This window comes from Cibotium barometz, chromosome 48 (assembly GCF_041138505.1).
Source record: "Cibotium barometz isolate CiBa-2024 chromosome 48, ASM4113850v1, whole genome shotgun sequence".
NCBI lineage: Eukaryota > Viridiplantae > Streptophyta > Polypodiopsida > Cyatheales > Cibotiaceae > Cibotium > Cibotium barometz.
In genome coordinates this window covers 17,656,792-17,674,892 of record NC_141093.1, presented here as the reverse complement: position 1 = coordinate 17,674,892, position 18,101 = coordinate 17,656,792, and the positions used below count along the sequence as shown (strand labels likewise).

The 18,101-nt window shown below is 40.1% G+C and overlaps 1 non-coding gene across 1 annotated transcript; it reads right to left on the bottom strand.

Annotated features, from left to right (window-relative positions):
- Window positions 1–15,681: 15,681 nt before the first annotated feature.
- TRNAC-GCA (transfer RNA cysteine (anticodon GCA)) lies at window positions 15,682–15,753 on the bottom strand. Its single transcript has one exon. It is a non-coding gene; the product is annotated as a tRNA-Cys (tRNA).
- Between the last annotated feature and the right edge of the window lie 2,348 nt (window positions 15,754–18,101).

Genomic DNA, 18,101 nt, shown 5'->3' with positions numbered 1-18,101 from the left:
AATTGCCTTTTTCTCAGCTAACTTTAAAACAATCCTTTAATGAAACCATTATGTCACTGATCACTATCCTCAAAATCTGTATCCATATTTTCATCGGTGTACTTATGGCATCATTGGTAACCAGAACGCACTCAGGGGCCTTTTCGATAGTTCCTAGCTCATAGTACCCGATAATATTTTCACATATAAAAATCAAGATGGAATCTTCGTTGAAGATCAACAAGATCAATCAACAGATCCATATAAGAGAGCCATGGACTCATCCGTTGAGGACCAGCATGGTCAATCAACCAGATCCATGCCCGATTTCTAAAAACAACTCTTACTCCTTGTTCCAATATCTTCCACGACGCACGTGTGGGTATCTTCGGCGACCCAGAGCCCGAGCACCGTATGGTCAGCACCCTCTAGGATCCTTCGCAGGTCACCTAGCGCTTCACTCATAGGCCGCTTCCTTGGTCCCTCATTCACCGTACTGGAAGCTCACCATTTAAATCGAACCGAGGCTGGTCAAGACCTCGGTCGACCTTGCTACGCGAGACGTCCTCCATTGACTCTCCGTCAGCAGTTGCAACTTTATCAGTTAGGTCTCCACCATGACCTTAATCACAAGATGGTCAAAATGCTTCCCCAGCATTCTTGACATAAAACAGTCATTTACAAACAGGTCACAAATACAGTTTCTATATTCAACTCTCGTCTTTCCACATTAATCCATATTATTTAATCCAATTCCAATTCATATGTGTATCCATTCTTGACCAGATACATCGTTTTCTATCCCATCACATAGGATTCATTCACTTCACATAACATCCATTCCTATCTTTCTTAATTTACATTACGTCTCCTCACATCCATTTTTCATTATATCTCATTCGTTCAGATCTTATATTATTCATTCACATTCTGATTCACATGACATCTCATCTCATCCATTCGCTTATATCGACTTCATATCCATTCACATTCATATTTGCATTCATTATTCCACACACACATCCACATTCGTACATCCACATTCACATCTACATTTATACATCCATTTTCACATCCACATTCATACATCCACATCCAAATCCACATTCATACATCCACATCCACATTCCATATCTACATCCATATCCCCATTCACACATCCACATTCATATTCACATACATCCACATTCACATTCCATATCTACATCCATATTCCCATTCGCACATCCACATTCATATTCACATACATCCACATTCACATTCCATATCTACATCCATATCCCCATTCACACATCCACATTCACACACATACATAACATTCACATTCACATTCACATCCAGACATCCATATCCACATTCCACATCCTTATTCACATTTACATACATCCACATCCACATTCCATTCACATCCAGACATCCATATCCACATTCCACATCCTTACCTTATTCACATTTACATACATCCACATCCACATTTCATATCTACATCCATATCCACATTCACATTTACATTCACATTCACATTCACATTCTCATCCATACATCCATATCCACATTCCACATCTACATCATTTCTTTCACATACATATAACTACATCTATTCTTTCACATACATACATCTCCATCTATTCCTCGTTCATTTTCATCTAATTGATTCGTTTCACATCCTCATCTATTTATAGAATACAAGAGAATTCTTATTTTCGATATAAGATTTCTTTACGCATTTATTTATGCATAAATTTCAATTTAAGGAGACTAACACTTTCAAAATAAAAATCAATCTTTTATGCATCTTCCTATGCATAAATTCATTTTAAATGAGAATGACACTTTTGAATAGAAAATCAATTCTTTAATGCATCTTCCTATGCATAAAATCAAAATTGACGAAAATAACTCTTTTGAACTAAAAATAGATTTCTTTATGCACCTTTCCATGCATAAATCCAATTTAGTAGGAATTACACTTTTAGAATAAAAGAAATTTTTCTTATGCATCCTATTTATGCATAAAATCATTTATGATGAAAATCACTCTTTTAATATAAAAAAAATCTTTTGTGCATATGATTATGCATACAATCATTTATGATGAAAATCACTCTTTTAATATAAAAGAATTTCTTTTATGCATCTAATTTATGCATAAAATCATTTATGAGATGAAAGTAACACTTTTATAAAAAAATAATCTTTTATGCATACTTCTATGCATAAAAATCAAATATGATAAAAGTAACACTTTTAGAATAAAATAATAATCTTTTATGCATACATCTATGCATGAAAATCAAATATGATGATGATAAAAGTAACACTTTTACAATAGAATAATAATCTTTTATGTATACCTCTATGCATGAAAATCAAGTATGATAAAAGTAACACTTTTACAATAAAATAATAATCTTTTATGCATACCTCTATGCATGAAAATCAATTACGATAAAAGTAACACTTTTACAATAAAATAATAGTCTTTTATGCATACCTCTATGCATGAAAATCAAATATGATAAAAGTAACACTTTTACAATAAAATAATAATCTTTTATGCATACCTCCATGCATGAAAATCAAATATGATAAAATGAAACACTTTTACAATAAAATAATAATCTTTTATGCATACCTCCATGCATGAAAATCAAGTATGATAAAAGTAACACTTTTACAATAAAATAATAATCTTTTATGCATACCTCTATGCATGAAAATCAATTATGATAAAAGTAACACTTTTACAATAAAATAATAATCTTTTATGCATACCTCTATGCATGAAAATCAAATATGATAAAAGTAACACTTTTACAATAAAATAATAATCTTTTATGCATAAAAATCCATTTTGATGAAAGTAACACTTTCATAATAAAAGAAAATTATTTCTTTATGCATAAAAATAATAATAATCAATATGCATCTTCTATGCATGAAAATGACACTTTTAGAGTATAGAATTGATAGGAATTACTCTTTTAGTATAATAAAAGATAATTCTTATTTCCAAAAAATTTGCCATAACCTCCTTTGTATGGCTGACCATTTTTTAAATTTTCCTACTTAATTTTGTCTTAAAAATTAACTCTAATTGATTTAAAGTAATCTATACTAATCAAAATTCACTTATAAAAGAGAAAACATTATAAAAAGTTTAATTCCAATAATTTTCACTTAACTAGGATAAAGAAGGATTGATTCTAAGAAAAGAGGGGGGGAAAGCCTTTCGATCAAGGCAAAACATCCATTTATCACTTCAAACAATCATAAACATTAGAAAAACATAAAATCAATAAAGAAAAATACAAGAATCTCTACTTACATAATTTCTTGGAGCTTTCCTTTGGCTTGATGGTTTGAGGGTTCAACTCTTGTTTGTGACAAGAGTGGCCACCAATCTTTGGGAGAGGAAAATGTCAAAAACTAGTGAATTATTAATAAATTCACAGTTCTTGGCTTGGGAGGAGCAGAGTAACAGTGCATAAAATACTATTAAGTTTCAACAAAAGGGAGGGCTTCTATTTATAGGAAAAAGTGAGCCTCTAACCAAGCCAACTAACTCTAGAATTTTCCAGATCAGTTTGGTCAATGTTTGACCATTTTTAGGTCAGCTTTGCTCACTTTTTGGATCTAGTTGAAACAGGAGAGAGGAGAGATGAAAATATCTCATTATTTGGGAGTTTAAAACTCATTCAAGCATGTGAAATAGGCGCCCTCTTCATGAGGGAAATTCCCCCATGCAGAGGTGTCAAAAATGCATCATTTCACCTAAATATCTCTCTTTTTTAACTATTAACCTTGTCCTTAGTCAACTCTTCATCTTATGTGAGTATTTACTCATTTTTCGGGGATTTTCCTTTTATTTCTTCATTTATCTCCTCCCTACATTTGGATGAATCTTGTTGGTCCATAGGAACCTTAATTTTAAATTTTGAAAAAATCTTCACCCCCAGGATAATGCCTCTTGAACATATTATACTTAATTTCTAATGCACCTTCTGAAAATCTTTTTGAACTTCTGTTTTAGGGAAACTTATTTTAATAAGATAAGGTATCTTTCTATCCAAAAATATTTAAAATCTGAATATTTTCTCTCTCTAGGCCAAAACAGGTAGAAACAAGATCTCTTATATTTATGAAGAGGAAAATGATTACAGGGGAAGATACTGGACATCCTGAGAGGCTGGGGGAGGAATCTTACACAAAGGCATAAAAATGTGTTTTTATTGGGTATTCCCTTGAGAAAAAGGGATATAGATGCTATAATCTTGCTACAGGTGAATTGAGGGTAAGAAGGGATGTTGTATTTGATGAGATGAGTAGCTGGTATGCTGCTGAAAAAGATGCTATTGGGGTTGATGTAAGTGGAAACAAGGTTGCACATAATGCAAGTCAGCAATCACAGTCATTGAGTGGACCAAGAGAGTCCTCATCCAACGGTTCTGTTGATAGACCATGGAGTGGCAGGTTGCGTCATAATACCAATCCTGAAAATGTAGTTGGTACATCACGTAAAGGCAAAGAGAAAGTGGTTGAGCCCCTTTGTATGCCTGATATTTCTACAGGGCATTCTCTAGTGGCTCGGACATGAGCCTTGATGAGGAGCTTGGGATTCCAACAATGAGGACACCTGGTGTGAAAAAGGCTATGGAATCCATGAATGCAAAGTTACAAAGATCTGGAAGAGTCAAAAACCTTGTGCAGAGGTTGACTTATGATGGTTATATGTCACATCACTATGCTTATAAGGAAAAAGTTGTGCAAGTTGTAGAATCCACATATTTTGATGAGGCTATTGGAAATGTGTGTTGGGAGAAAGCTATGGATGAGGAGATGGATGCATAGTATGGAAATAAGACTTGATATTTGGTGCCATTGCCTGAAGGCAAGAAAGTTATTGGATGTAAGTGGGTGTATAAGGGGAAACATAACAGTGATGGTAGCATAAGCAGATACAAGGCTAGATTGGTAGACAAAGGATATGCGCAGACACATGGGATTGATTATGAGGAGACATTTTTCCCAATTGCAAAGATGGCAACAATTGTGAGAGTTGTAATTGTGGTGGTTGTAGCTAAAGGCTAGTTTTTACATCGGATGGATGTTTATGCAGGTTCCGTGTGCAAACCACATCTTGACAATGTGCGATGCAGACTTTGGTATTTGAGGGCCACTGTTGAATATGCATTGTTTTATGGAGCAGGTGTACCATTGGAGCTATATGGATACACATATGCAGATTGGGCATGTAGCATCTCAGATATGAGATCTACCAGTGGATTTATGTTTTCATTGGGGAGTGCTACTGTGACATGGAGCAGCAAGAAGCAGCCCATAGTTGCCTTGTCGAGTATAGAGGCAAAGTACAGAGGAGCTACGGTGGCAACAAGTGAGGTAGCTTGGTTACACAAGATACTATTGATTTGGGATTGCATGTGGAGAGAAAGGTTGTCATGTATTGTCCCAAGCTAGGGAGTCACATTGCTCATACATAAGTGCCACACACAAGTCCCCTTTTTCACAAGTCAAGTATTGTCCCAAGCTAGGGAGTCACATTGCTCATACATTAGTGCCACACACAAGTCCCCTTTTTCACAAGTCAAGTCTCTTATGCTAGTGAGACATGTGAAAGATTCAAGTTGAGTCGCCTATGCAGAACGCGATAAGGCATAAGAGTCAATGTCCAAATGGGTCTAAAGAAGTGATGGTTTTAAAACCCTTAACAATACAAAAAGGGAGAAAAGTAGAAAAGTTCTGCTAACCTTGCCACCATCAAAAGCCCATGGACCCCTATTGAGTGTACTTGCACATTATGTTTCATGCATCCAAATCATACCTAGGGGTGTCCATAGTAAAGGAAATGTGCATCTACACACATGCTTAACTTTGGGACCATGCACATAGCACACTAGGAAAGCCCTATAGGAAAAATAACCCCATCGACGAGCCTAGATGAATCCTCTAGTTCAAGTGACACATCATCATACATCTAACTAGGGTGATTCAACACTAACTAGAATCAAACAATTCATCTCCACACGGATTGGGACAATCCACACTGTGACCTGATCAAAGTCACCAATTGTTGTAATTCTATTCTCAGATCTCGACCCAACCAATAGAATCGTGGTGCTAAAACTCTATAAAAATCTTGGCGATCCTACTATAGACAATCACCTAAGTGAGCTACTCAAAGGTTGATTCATATGCCACATCATCAAAAATCATGAATCATTGACCATAATTGTGCGATTTAAGTTAACTTGAATCATGGCGATTCACTATTGTCACATCACCAACCCATCAACTGTGTGTGTATGAGAAAGAAGAGATGAGAGAAGAGACAATGTACTCAAGAACTCATCAATGAACCACTAGCCAACTTGATTAGAAATGAACTACAATGCCTCATATATATAGGCACAAGATGAATGGATCTCTAGAAAAGTTCCTCTTGTAAATAGAAAAAAATGAAAATGAATGCTATAAATCCCACAAATGCCTAGAGGCTAAAGAGTGTGCCACTAGCGTGACACCATCTAGAGATGACACCTATCCAACACCTCCTCTTCAAGTCAAGATGGGAGGACCAACGCCAACGCACTGAAGAAGATAATCCAAGGTAGATCGAGGAAGAGACTTAGTAAACAAATCAGCAACATTATCTTTGCATATATCATCATCCACAATAAGCACATAAAGATTAGGATCTGCATGAGTCCTCTTAAAATGTAGAGAAAGGAGAAAACTGTCAATCTTTTGATACAAAGCTCGAGGAGCTTGCTTAAGACCATAAAGAGCTTTCTGTAATAAATACACATCATGTTCATGACCCTGTGCAATAAAACCTTCAGGTTGTGCCACATAAACTTCCTCCTCTAAATCTCCATTCAAGAAGGCAGATTTAACATCCATTTGATATATAGGCCAGGCATAGTGAGAAGCAAGAGCAAAAACAACACGAATAGTAGAATATCTAGCAGTAGGAGCAAAAGTTTCATCAAAGTTTTCACCTTCTTTTTGAGCATAACCTTTAGCAACAAGTCGTGCCTTGTACTTATCAGAGTACCATCACAATGAAACTTGACTTTGAAAATCCACTTAACACCAATGACCTTTTTATGTGAAGGTCGTGGAACTAACTGCCATGTGTTATTAGATTCAATAGAAGAAATCTCTTATTGCATTGCTTCACACCAATGTGGTAAGGAAAGAGCTTCCTTAACCGTTTCAGGCTCAAACACATCACCAATATGAGACATCAAGGTAATATTTATTGAAGGGCGTGTACGTAAGACACGTGTAGTAGATTGTTGAGCATCTGAAAGTGATATACCTGAATCCTGAAGTAGACAGCGAACCCATTTTGGAGGACCAGAAGTCCGTCTAGAATCCAATGAAGGAGTAGGTGTCGCAATCGAAATGGATGAAGGGGATGAAGTAGGAACTGATGGTGTAGATGAGGATGAGACTGTAGGGAATGAGAGAGGCTCAAGCTCAAGAGATGGAAATGGATATGAGAGAGATGTAAAAACTGGTAACTCATCAAGACCAAAAACATGCTCATCAAAGATGGCATCACGTGAAAGAACAATATCCTCACAAGAAGGATCCCAAAAACGGAACCCTTTGGAGCGAGAAACATATCCTGTGAATATCATAGGTTTGGACTTAGCATCAAGAGTCCTCCTGTTAGAAGAAGGCACATGCACATGAGCAACACAACCAAAGACATGAAAATGAGAAACAGTAGGCTTGTGGCCTGTGAAAGCCTCCTCTGGAGTTATGCCGTCCACTGCTTTCGTAATAAGAGAGCGATTGAGAAGATAAATTGAAGTAGCTATAGCCTCACCCCAAAAGGAGGAAGGTAGCTTTGCATGATGTAAGCGGGAGCGGGCCATTTCCTTCACCGTTCTATTCTTTCTTTCAACGACACCATTCTGCTGAGGAGTGTAGGGTATGGTGGTTTGTCGTTGTATGCCTGTTGAAGCTAGAAAATCCTCAAATGCTATAAACTCACCTCCATTGTCAGTCCTAAGAAAAGATACCTTTTGACTTGCTTGGTTCTCCATTTAGGCAAGCCAAACCTTGAAATGAGAAAGAGAAACAGACTTCTTAGGTAAGAAATAAACCCATGATTTGCGAGAGTAGTCATCCACAAGAAGCATATAATACTTGGATCCACCAAGCGATTGTACTTCCATAGGTCCTGCAAGATCAGCATGAATAAGCTCAAGTATGTGTGTGGCCATATGAGTAGCATCCTCTGGAAAAGAAGCCCGATGTTGCTTTCCTTGAGCACAAGAAGAACAAATGTGATGGCGAGGTTTCTGAAGCTTTGGTAGACCTATAACCATGTCATGTGAGACAAGATGTTGCAAAGTAGCAAGAGGAACATGGCCAAAGCGGAAATGCCATAGATCACTATCTTCATTAGAAACAAGTGCTTTAGGAGAAGCAAATAATTGATGAAGATGAGACTCATGTGATGGCAACTGTGCTGTAAAAGAGCTTATATGATAAAGCCCAGCATTTTGATAACCGTGTGCCACACAAGAAAGTGACTGTCTATCAATGATTTCAATCACTTTATCATCAAAGTAAACCCCAAGACCTTTAGAAGTAGCCTTAGAGATAGAAAATAAGTTGGAAGACATCTTAGGCACATGCAAAACATCATGTAAGATAGCATCTCCAAAAGAAACATCACCAATACCAATCACAGGGAGAGACGAAGCATCACCAATGTGTACTGATGAAGAGATAGACTTATGGTTTTCCAATAAGGAAGAACTATTCGTCATGTGAGAGGTAGCACCACTGTCAGTAATCCACTCATCCGCAGTATGCGTATCAAGATCTTTGATTACCACAAGTGATGTGTCACATGAAGAAGTAGAAGACATAGCAACATATGCAACCTTGGCGTTACCTTGTCTTTGTCATGAGAAGATGTTGATGTAGAAGAACCCTTAGATTTGGATTCAAGTTCAGCTTTTACCTTCTTGGATGCCGCCTTCTTAGCAAAACAATGATCCTCCGTATGGCCACTACGACCACAGAAAGTGCACTCCTTGGAAGAATCCTTTGATTTGTCCTTGTCGCCTTTGGTTGAAGAATCTTTAGCATTGGAATTAGAGCCTTTGCGTTGATCATTCCCCTTGCCTTTGCCTTTGCCCTTGCCTTGGCTTACAAAAGCCGAGTCCTTTTTGTTTTGCTTGCGAGAGTAAGGCACTTATTATGAAGAAGACCCATAGTCTCTTCAAAGGAAGGGAAAGAAACTCGAAGAAAGATGTTATCTTTGAACGATTCAAAAGAAGAAGGCAATTTACCAAGTAGCTTGTGGATCCGATTGCTTACCAATGTACCAAACTCTTCAAGTTGCCGCTTGATTCGATTGAATTCTCCAAGCTTCTCCACTATGTTGTCGGATTCGGAGATAGAAAGCTTATCCAAATCTTCTTCCAACTTAGCCATCTTAACTGTTGAAAGTCTTCCATATTGCATTTGTATAGCGTGCCATAATTGTTGAGCCGTACTCCTTGTAGAAAGAAATTGAGACACAACCGATGTAGACATGTCATGCACAAGTAAAGCTTTGGCCCGTGCATCCATATAGGTTTGATATTGAGAAGGCACCATATGAGGAGAAGTGATTATAGACCACACCCCGGCGCTTTCCAAAAGAAGTTGCATAAACAAGGACCAAGTGTGGTAGTTGTTTGGGGTAAGCTTTTGTGAATCGAAAAGACTTGGAAGGCTCAAAGATTGAGTGAATGGGTTAAAGGGCTGATATGATTGAGTGGGGAGAGGAGTAGTAGTGGAAGTAGTAGGAGGAATCATAGTAGATGAAGTTGCCATAAAAGGCATAGATGATGTAGGGGGATATACCATAGAGGGCCTAGAAGTATGTGGATAGGAAGGCATCAAGGACAAAGAAAAAAGAGAGAAAGGATCCAAAGAAGGTAATGGATACGACGGAAAAGAGAAAGTAGAAGCACCTAGATCTCGTTTATCCCACGTTATAATTGGCTTGTTAGCTTGGCTCATCAGGCATCATTACATCAACCAAGCTAAGCTTACTGTGAGGCGGAAACAAGGAAACAAACACATGGCCTCTATAGCCTTCTGGCTCACAAACTTTGAATATAACAACAAAATGGGGGCATCAGAGACGATATCATACACGTCTCACCACATCTCTCTCTTATTCCACACGCAAACCAAAGAAAAGAGAGCTTCAAACGGCTCACACATCTCATTATCAAGGCCTTTTATCTGTCAACAAGGCTAGGCCACTCACATATCATCAACACAAAACCCTATTAGTCCATTTACAAGGGGTCATCCATCACACATAGCTTTTTATCAATTTACAAGCTTCAACCCACTCTTCCTTGCACAGCAAACAACTCACACACACTGCTGCCCAAAGCTTTCTCTTGGTCACACACCAGAGGCCTCAAAACAAGCGGCTACCACACCCCTTTCTCTGAAGCTGTACTACCCGCCAGCCCCCTTCGCTCTTCCTGAAGAACCCGCCTTTCTATCTGCTCTGCACTCTCCCTTTTATGTCTCTGCCAGAGGGCGACTCCTCTTTGTATGTCTACCACCCTGCTTTCCCTTAGGGTGGCCTACCAGCCACCCTGCGCACACCAGAGAAAAAAACCGACCACCTGTGGAGCCTCACCTTGCGCCAGTCAGCTGCGCACCTTCATAGTTCCTTGCAAGCTGCTCTGCGCCAGCCACTCGCCCTGCATGCCTTCTGTCACCAGCCTGTCCCGCTGCTCCAGTCACACGACCACCAAGGCTTCCACGTCGGCGTCTCCAGTCGCCCACCTTCACGTTGTCGCTAGCCTTGTTGCCTTTAACCCAGCAGCTGCACCCTGTGCACACCTTCACAAAACCAGCAGGCTCATGCCTTGATTGCACTTTCTGTCAAACGTAACATCACTCGCATTCAAAAGGCGTGTCTCTCTCTCTCTTTCCCCGTCGGCTCACTCTGTCAGCTTTTTTCCTCTCCTGATCAGCCTTGCACTCCACACAGAAAACCTCCTCGTTAGCTCTTTTTTTTTAAAGAATCCTCTGTCCAAGCGGCAACCGCCCTCTTCACCTTTCGCCAACCTTCATCGCCAACCTTCATGAAGGTCGCGTTGGTGGACAAGGTGGCAGCCAAAGGAAGCGCCAGCTAGTTCCTTTGTTGCTCGCCACTTGGTGGTGTTTTTATTATATATATATATGTATATATACTTTTTGAAGGTGGTTCCCATGCCATACTTCAATGCCTATCAAGGCCTTCATCAAGATCTTTTTAAACCCCGGAATCCACACAAATACCACGTCTCATCACCATGGCTATCATGCCCAGACCCCTAGTGATGTGGAGACATACGACCATTCCAAATCTGCAGAGTACATCCAGACTCAAGCACAAAGAGCAAATTATATTTAGCTGGCGTCCCTTATAGATTTCAACATTTACAGTCCAGATTGGGCTCTCTCTCCACGTAAACCAGCATATGTACATCTATTTCCACCAGAGGCTCATCAAAACCCTATCATTGACACCCTTATGCTCTTCCACCTCTTATTTGCACACATCCAAAACACCCTCTTGACAAATAAAAAGCTCATATAATAAAAATTTCAAGTCTCAAACAGCTGCTCCAAAGAAAAATGCATGCACTAACTCACTCCAAAGCCATTCAGTCTGTACATTTGCCAGGGCATTCAGGGCAAAGTTTTATTGCATACCATGCATCCCATATGTACACGGACTCAAAACACCTTTACAGAATTTTGCCTGACATACTTTGCCCAACCCCCAGCCTGCTGAATCATTCATGATCAGCAGTAAAAAGCATTTCAAGACCTAAATCCATATCCAAAAACTGCCCTTCATCTAAAATCTCATCTTCAAATACTGCATCCTGTACAATCACCATCAAACGTGCATAATACTTCTTCAGCCTATATCCATTTACCCTGGAAGCATGCAAAGTCCCATCTAAATCTGCCAATTGATAGGTACCATTTGCAAATCCTTGCATCACCAAGAAAGGTCCCTCCCACTTAATTTGAAACTTCTTATGAAAGGAATTATCCAGCCTGCTATTATAACGTAATACCAAGTCATCCTTCATAATTCCTTTGCTTTTAATCTTCTTGTTGATCTTCTCCAACGTCCTTGTCTGCATATCTTCATAATGCTTCAAAGCATTATCCCTATTCAGCTGTGCTTCTTGTAAATAGAACAGCCGCTCTTTAAGGGCATCTTTAGGCTCTTCCAAAAGCTTTTCCAACATTTTAACAGCTAGTATCTCCACTTCAATAGGCAATAAGGCTTCTTTCCCATAAACAAGATGAAATGGAGTGAAACCAGTACCAGACTTAATTGCTGTCCTGTATGCCCACAAGGCAGCAGGCAACTCCAGATCCCAATTCTTGCCTTGTCGCTCTGTCACCTTAGATAAAATCTTGGTCAATTCACCATTGAAATGCTCATTCAAGCCATTACACCGTGGATAGTAAGGTGTGGTAAAACTGTGAACTGATCTTCATCTTTGTACACAAATAGTCCATAAAGCTCTGCTCTGAAACCTGGACCCTGATCAGAAAGCAATTCCAATGGCACACCAAATTTACAACAAATATCCTGATATACAAACTTTGCTACTTCCTTAGCAGTAATTTGTTTCACTGCCTTTGCTTTCGCCCATCTAGAAAGGTAGTCAACTGCAGTCAAGATGTAGCACTTCCCTCGGCTAGTAATAGGCAAAGGTCCCACAGCATCAATTCCCCATTTTTCAAAAACATCATAAGCAAGAATTGTCTTCCTCATTTCAGGCCTTAATATCCATCTACTGTGAGCTTGGCATTGTTTGCATGACCTGCACCAGTGATTAACATCCTTATGTACACTTGGCCATACATAACCTTCTTGCAACACTTTATGCAAAGTAATCTTTGAGGCAAAATGTCCACCGCATGCCCCTTCATAGTTTTCCTTAAGAATTTTGTAGATTTCTTCCTTTCAAGGTACCCGTCGCATTATCAAGTCAATTCCCTTCAAATACAAAGCATCACCAACCATCACATACCTTGGAGCTTTCCTGATGAAACCATATTTTTTTGATTTTTCAATACCACTAGGAATCATTCCTGTTAACAAAAACTCCTCAACATCCTGTAATTTCTCCCTGCCACAATAAAATGATGCATGAGCTTTAAGAACAAAAACTTCACCAATCATTCCCTGGGCTGCTTCATGAGCCTCCTCATTATGGCCTCGATCCACATGCTTAAGACTCTAAGCTTCAAATTCCTTCAACAAACCTTTAATCTTGAAACACATCTCTTTGAGTGACATATTCTTTCACTTCCAAACTCCCAACACCTGTTTTACCACAAGCAATGCATCTCCTCGAATCCTGTGTATACCATGCTTCAAACATATTTGCAATCCAACTTCCAAAGTCAGATACTCCGCTTCATTGTTGCTATGTGCATCCACCTTAACACCCTTCTTAAAAACAAGGCAACCCTGTGGATCATAAAGCACCAAACCTCCTGAGGCTGCATCATGACTTTTCCTGTAAGAACCATCAAAATATAATAAGTGTGCATTCACCAACTCAGCCGCATCCTCAACTGGCTTCTTGATGGTCTCCTCTTTTATAAGAAGAGGATTCTCCTTATATGTCAATAGATCAGCTAAGGTAGCCCTGGTACTCTCTTCCACCAAGAATGAGAAAGTAAACTCCTGCAACTCAATCACCCACTTCATCATAGCCTTAGATAAATTTGTGCCATTTATCAATTGAGGCAAAAAAGTGTAGCTCGTCAAAAACACAAAGGGGCGAGGCAACAAGTAATGGCGGAACCGCCTACATGCATACAGCACACTAACCATAACAAGTTCCACTTCTGATAACAACCTTTCTCTAGCAAGTTTTACTCTGCTAGCACAGTAGACTGGTTGCATATAATATGATTCTTTCCCCTTCTGTAACAACATAGCTCCAATAGCATCCTCACCTACTGAAGGGTTGATATAAAATACCTATTCCCAGTTAGGCGCCTGCATTGTAGGAATAGCTCCCATCACCTCTTTCACTTTTTGGAAAACTACCTCACACTCCTTCGACCAATGTAAAGGATCATGCTTTGCTGCTTGCTGCAAAGGATATAACAACTGTGTGAAGATAGAGAGATAAATCGAGCCATATACTTCACCTTTTGCACAAAAGTAGTCAGTTGCCTTGTATTCTTTGGTGTAGGAAGAAGAAGAAGAGACTTGACTTTATCAGGATCTGGATCAATACCATTCTCTGAAACAACATGGCCCAAGAGCTTTAACACAGGGCCTCTATAGCCTTCCGGCTCACAAACTTTGAATATAAGGGGCACCAGAGACGATATCATACACGTCTCACCACATCTCTCTCTTATTCCACACGCAAACCAACGAAAAGACAGCTTCAAACGGCTCACACATCTCATTATCAAGGCCTTTTATCTGTCAACAAGGCTAGGCCACTCACATATCATCAACACAAAACCCTATTAGTCCATTTACAAGGGGTCATCCATCACACATAGCTTTTTATCAATTTACAAGCTTCAACCCACTCTTCCTTGCACAGTTAGCTCTTTTTTTTTTTAAGAATCCTCTGTCCAAGCGGCAACCGCCCTCTTCACCTTTCGCCAACCTTCATGAAGGTCGCGTTGGTGGACAAGGTGGTGGCAGCCAAAGGAAGCGCCAGCTGGTTCCTTTGTTGCTCGCCACTTGGTGGTGTTTTTATTATATATATATATGTATATATACTTTTTGAAGGTGGTTCCCATGCCATACTTCAATGCCTATCAAGGCCTTCATCAAGATCTTTTTAAACCCCGGAATCCACACAAATACCACGTCTCATCACCATGGCTGCCCAGACCCCCACCGATGTGGAGACATACGGCCATTCCAAATCTGCACAGTACATCCAGACTCAAGCACAAAGAGAGCAAATCATATTTAGCTGGCGTCCCTTGTAGATTTCAACATTTACAGTCCAGATTGGGCTCTCTCTCCACATAAACCAGCATATGTATATCTATTTCCACCAGAGGCTCATCAAAACCCTATCATTGACACTCTCATGCTCTTCCACCTCTTATTTGCACACATCCAAAACACCCTCTTGACAAATAAAAAGCTCATATAATAAAAATTTCAAGTCTCAAACAGCTGCTCCAAAGAAAAATGCATGCACTAACTCACTCCAAAGCCATTCAGTCTGTACATTTGCCAGGGCATTCAGGGCAAAGTTTTATTGCATACCATGCATCCCATATGTACACGGACTCAAAACACCTTTACAGAATTTTGCCTGACACTTACCTTACTTGTCCTTAACCTTAAATTATTACTAAACTTATGGGTGTTTGTCGCCTCCTGCAAAAAGGACCTCTGAGAGAAGCCAAAGAAACCAACAGGTTGAGTACTAGTATAGTTGAATCCTCACTAATTTTGATTCTTCTCGTTTATCCCACTAAGTTATAATTGGCTTGTTAGCTTGGCTCATTATATCCACCAAGCTAAGCTTACCTTACTTGTCCTTAACCTTAAATTATTAAGGACTAAATGGGTGTTTGTCGCCTCCTCCAAAAAGGACCTCCGAGAGAAGGAGCCAGATAGACAAGCGAGGGAGGGCCCAACCGGGATTGAACCGGTGACCTATCGGACTGCAGCCGATTGCTCTACCACTGAGCTATAAGCCCTGGGCAATCGCTTTGGACGAAGTAATTGTTTCTATACCTTGTAAAACAGTGGTCATTATGCTTAGTCCACTCTCAGAGCAGCACACTGAGTGCGCTGCGAGCACCACGATCGAAGTTTTTGAGGGCATGAGGCAAGAAACTGCCGCGGCAGCTGGAACATCATGAGTTTCATGAAGCCTAAGTACCTGATTTTTTCTTCAAGTTCGCTTACATGCCTGATCATCGTGTGCCTTTACTTACGTAAACACACACAGTGAGAGAGAGAGAGAGAGAGACGATCTCATGAAATATAGGAGGTCCCCTCCAGCCAGCCAGGACAATTAGTGAGAGAGAGAACGATGGCCTTAAGGGCCTTGGCCACCACCCTCATTGCTCTTAGCGCCGAGCGAGTCCCTTTTCACACGTGCCAAGCTAGCTCTTTTTCTCTCTTTATTAGGAGGTTTTTTTCTCTCTCGGGCATAGCATAAGTACTTACTCTTATAAGACCTTATTATGTCACTTCACTTGTCCCATGCACCACTTCTTTTGTTTGACTTGCAGAGTAGTTACCTAAAGTGATTTGAAATGGAGTTACAATTACCTGCACACTGCTTCCTTTTCTTGACTCTTACGTTCTTCTTAATCTCTTCATGCAAATCAATGCTCTGATATTATGAGAAGAATGCGGGGAGAGGGTGAGCTTGAGCTCCCTCTTCTGGCCATGTCCCGAGGTGGTTGGTTCCTGAGCCCTTCGAGAGGGCTTTGAGCTTTCAGATTTTCTTGGGGAATTTTCCTTTGAGCCCTCCTCCTTTTCCTTCTCTGCACTTAGTTGAACGAAATGCGCATCGAGATACGACCCGGTTTTGTCCTTGTGTTTGGCCTGATGAGCTTCCCAATCTGCTCCTTGAGATTGTGGTAAAGCACTTCTGCCCATGCCACCCTTGTGCCTACTTCTGCAGCTTTCAGCATGCCAAATGCTTTTCTGGATATGCAGTAGGGTTTGCGAGTGAGGTTTATTATCTCCACCACAAACCTCATCTGTTTCTACCTATCCTCCTCATTAGTAGTTCTAGCTATCTTGTTTTCTTTAGCTTTTCCTCCAGTGGGCTGAATTCTACAATTAGGTCATGATCCTCTGCAAGCTTGATTTCTACTTCACCTTCTACCGCGGTGGCAGGTAGAACACCTCAAACACATACAAGGGGGTTGAACTCCCTCTTCTCTCCAGAGGGTAGTGTGATGACATTGGACCGTTGGAGTTTTCCAATTGTTCTCCTACCTTGACATTATGTTGGAGCTCCTCCCAGGGCAGCTTTGTGAACTCCTTCAAGCCCGTCTTTTCCAACCACTCTGCATGTTTATCTACTTCCTTGTACAGAGTGGTCGACAGGTATTCAAACTCCACCATCCTGCTAGGCAACAGATAGCTAGAGTAGGGTGATATAAGGCACATAAAAGCTTAGCGCAAGGAGAGGGCACATAGCATAGCAAAGCAGAGAGTGGGGAATACATCTTTTACACAATAGAAACATGCAAACCAGGCGTTTGAGTAAGAAAGTGTAGTGCCTCCCGGTTGTTGTCATGGTGTAAGCCTCCCCTTCATACGACCATAATTTCTTGATATTTTCATGATTTTCCACAATTCTAGTGCCTATTGCACAAGCCACGAGGTCATTTATGGCCGGGTAGTGGTGGGAAGAAATTGATGAAACGCCTTTCCCTTTCCATCCATGCACCCTTTTACGGGACATCAACATCCATTTTCCCCACCACCTCCATGTAATTTTTGCCAGCTGGCCCCTCGTTATCCACACATGTTGAACTTACATTTACACTGACCCTCGTTATCCACACATGCTGAACTTACATTTACATTGACAGTTTCTATTTTTAGATTTTGTGCTTTTTCCTTTTTGCTCTTCAAGAATCTCATCCCACTTCCCATTCTTGGTCTTGACTGGATTCGGATTCTGCTCCTTGGATGCTTTTCAATTGTTGACGTGCTTGCCTTTCTTAGATCTCTTCCTATTCTGGCATCCTTCCATGATAAGGCTTCAGCCTATATCCATTCACCAGTTTCTTTAACCTTTCTCCATTCAGGCCTGCCATTTCAAAGGTTCCGTTCCCCTCCAGCTAGCAAGGACAATTAGTGAGAGATAGAACGATGGCCTTAAGGGCCTTGGCCACACCATCATTGCTCTTAGCAAGAGTCCCTTTTCACATATGACCAGCTAGCTCTTTTTCTCTCTTTATTAGGAGGTTTTTCTCTCTCTCAAGCATAGCATACATACGTACTCTTATAAGACTTTATTATGTCACTTCACTTGTTCTTATCAATTTACTTTTTCTCTCTTTATTAGGAGGTTTTT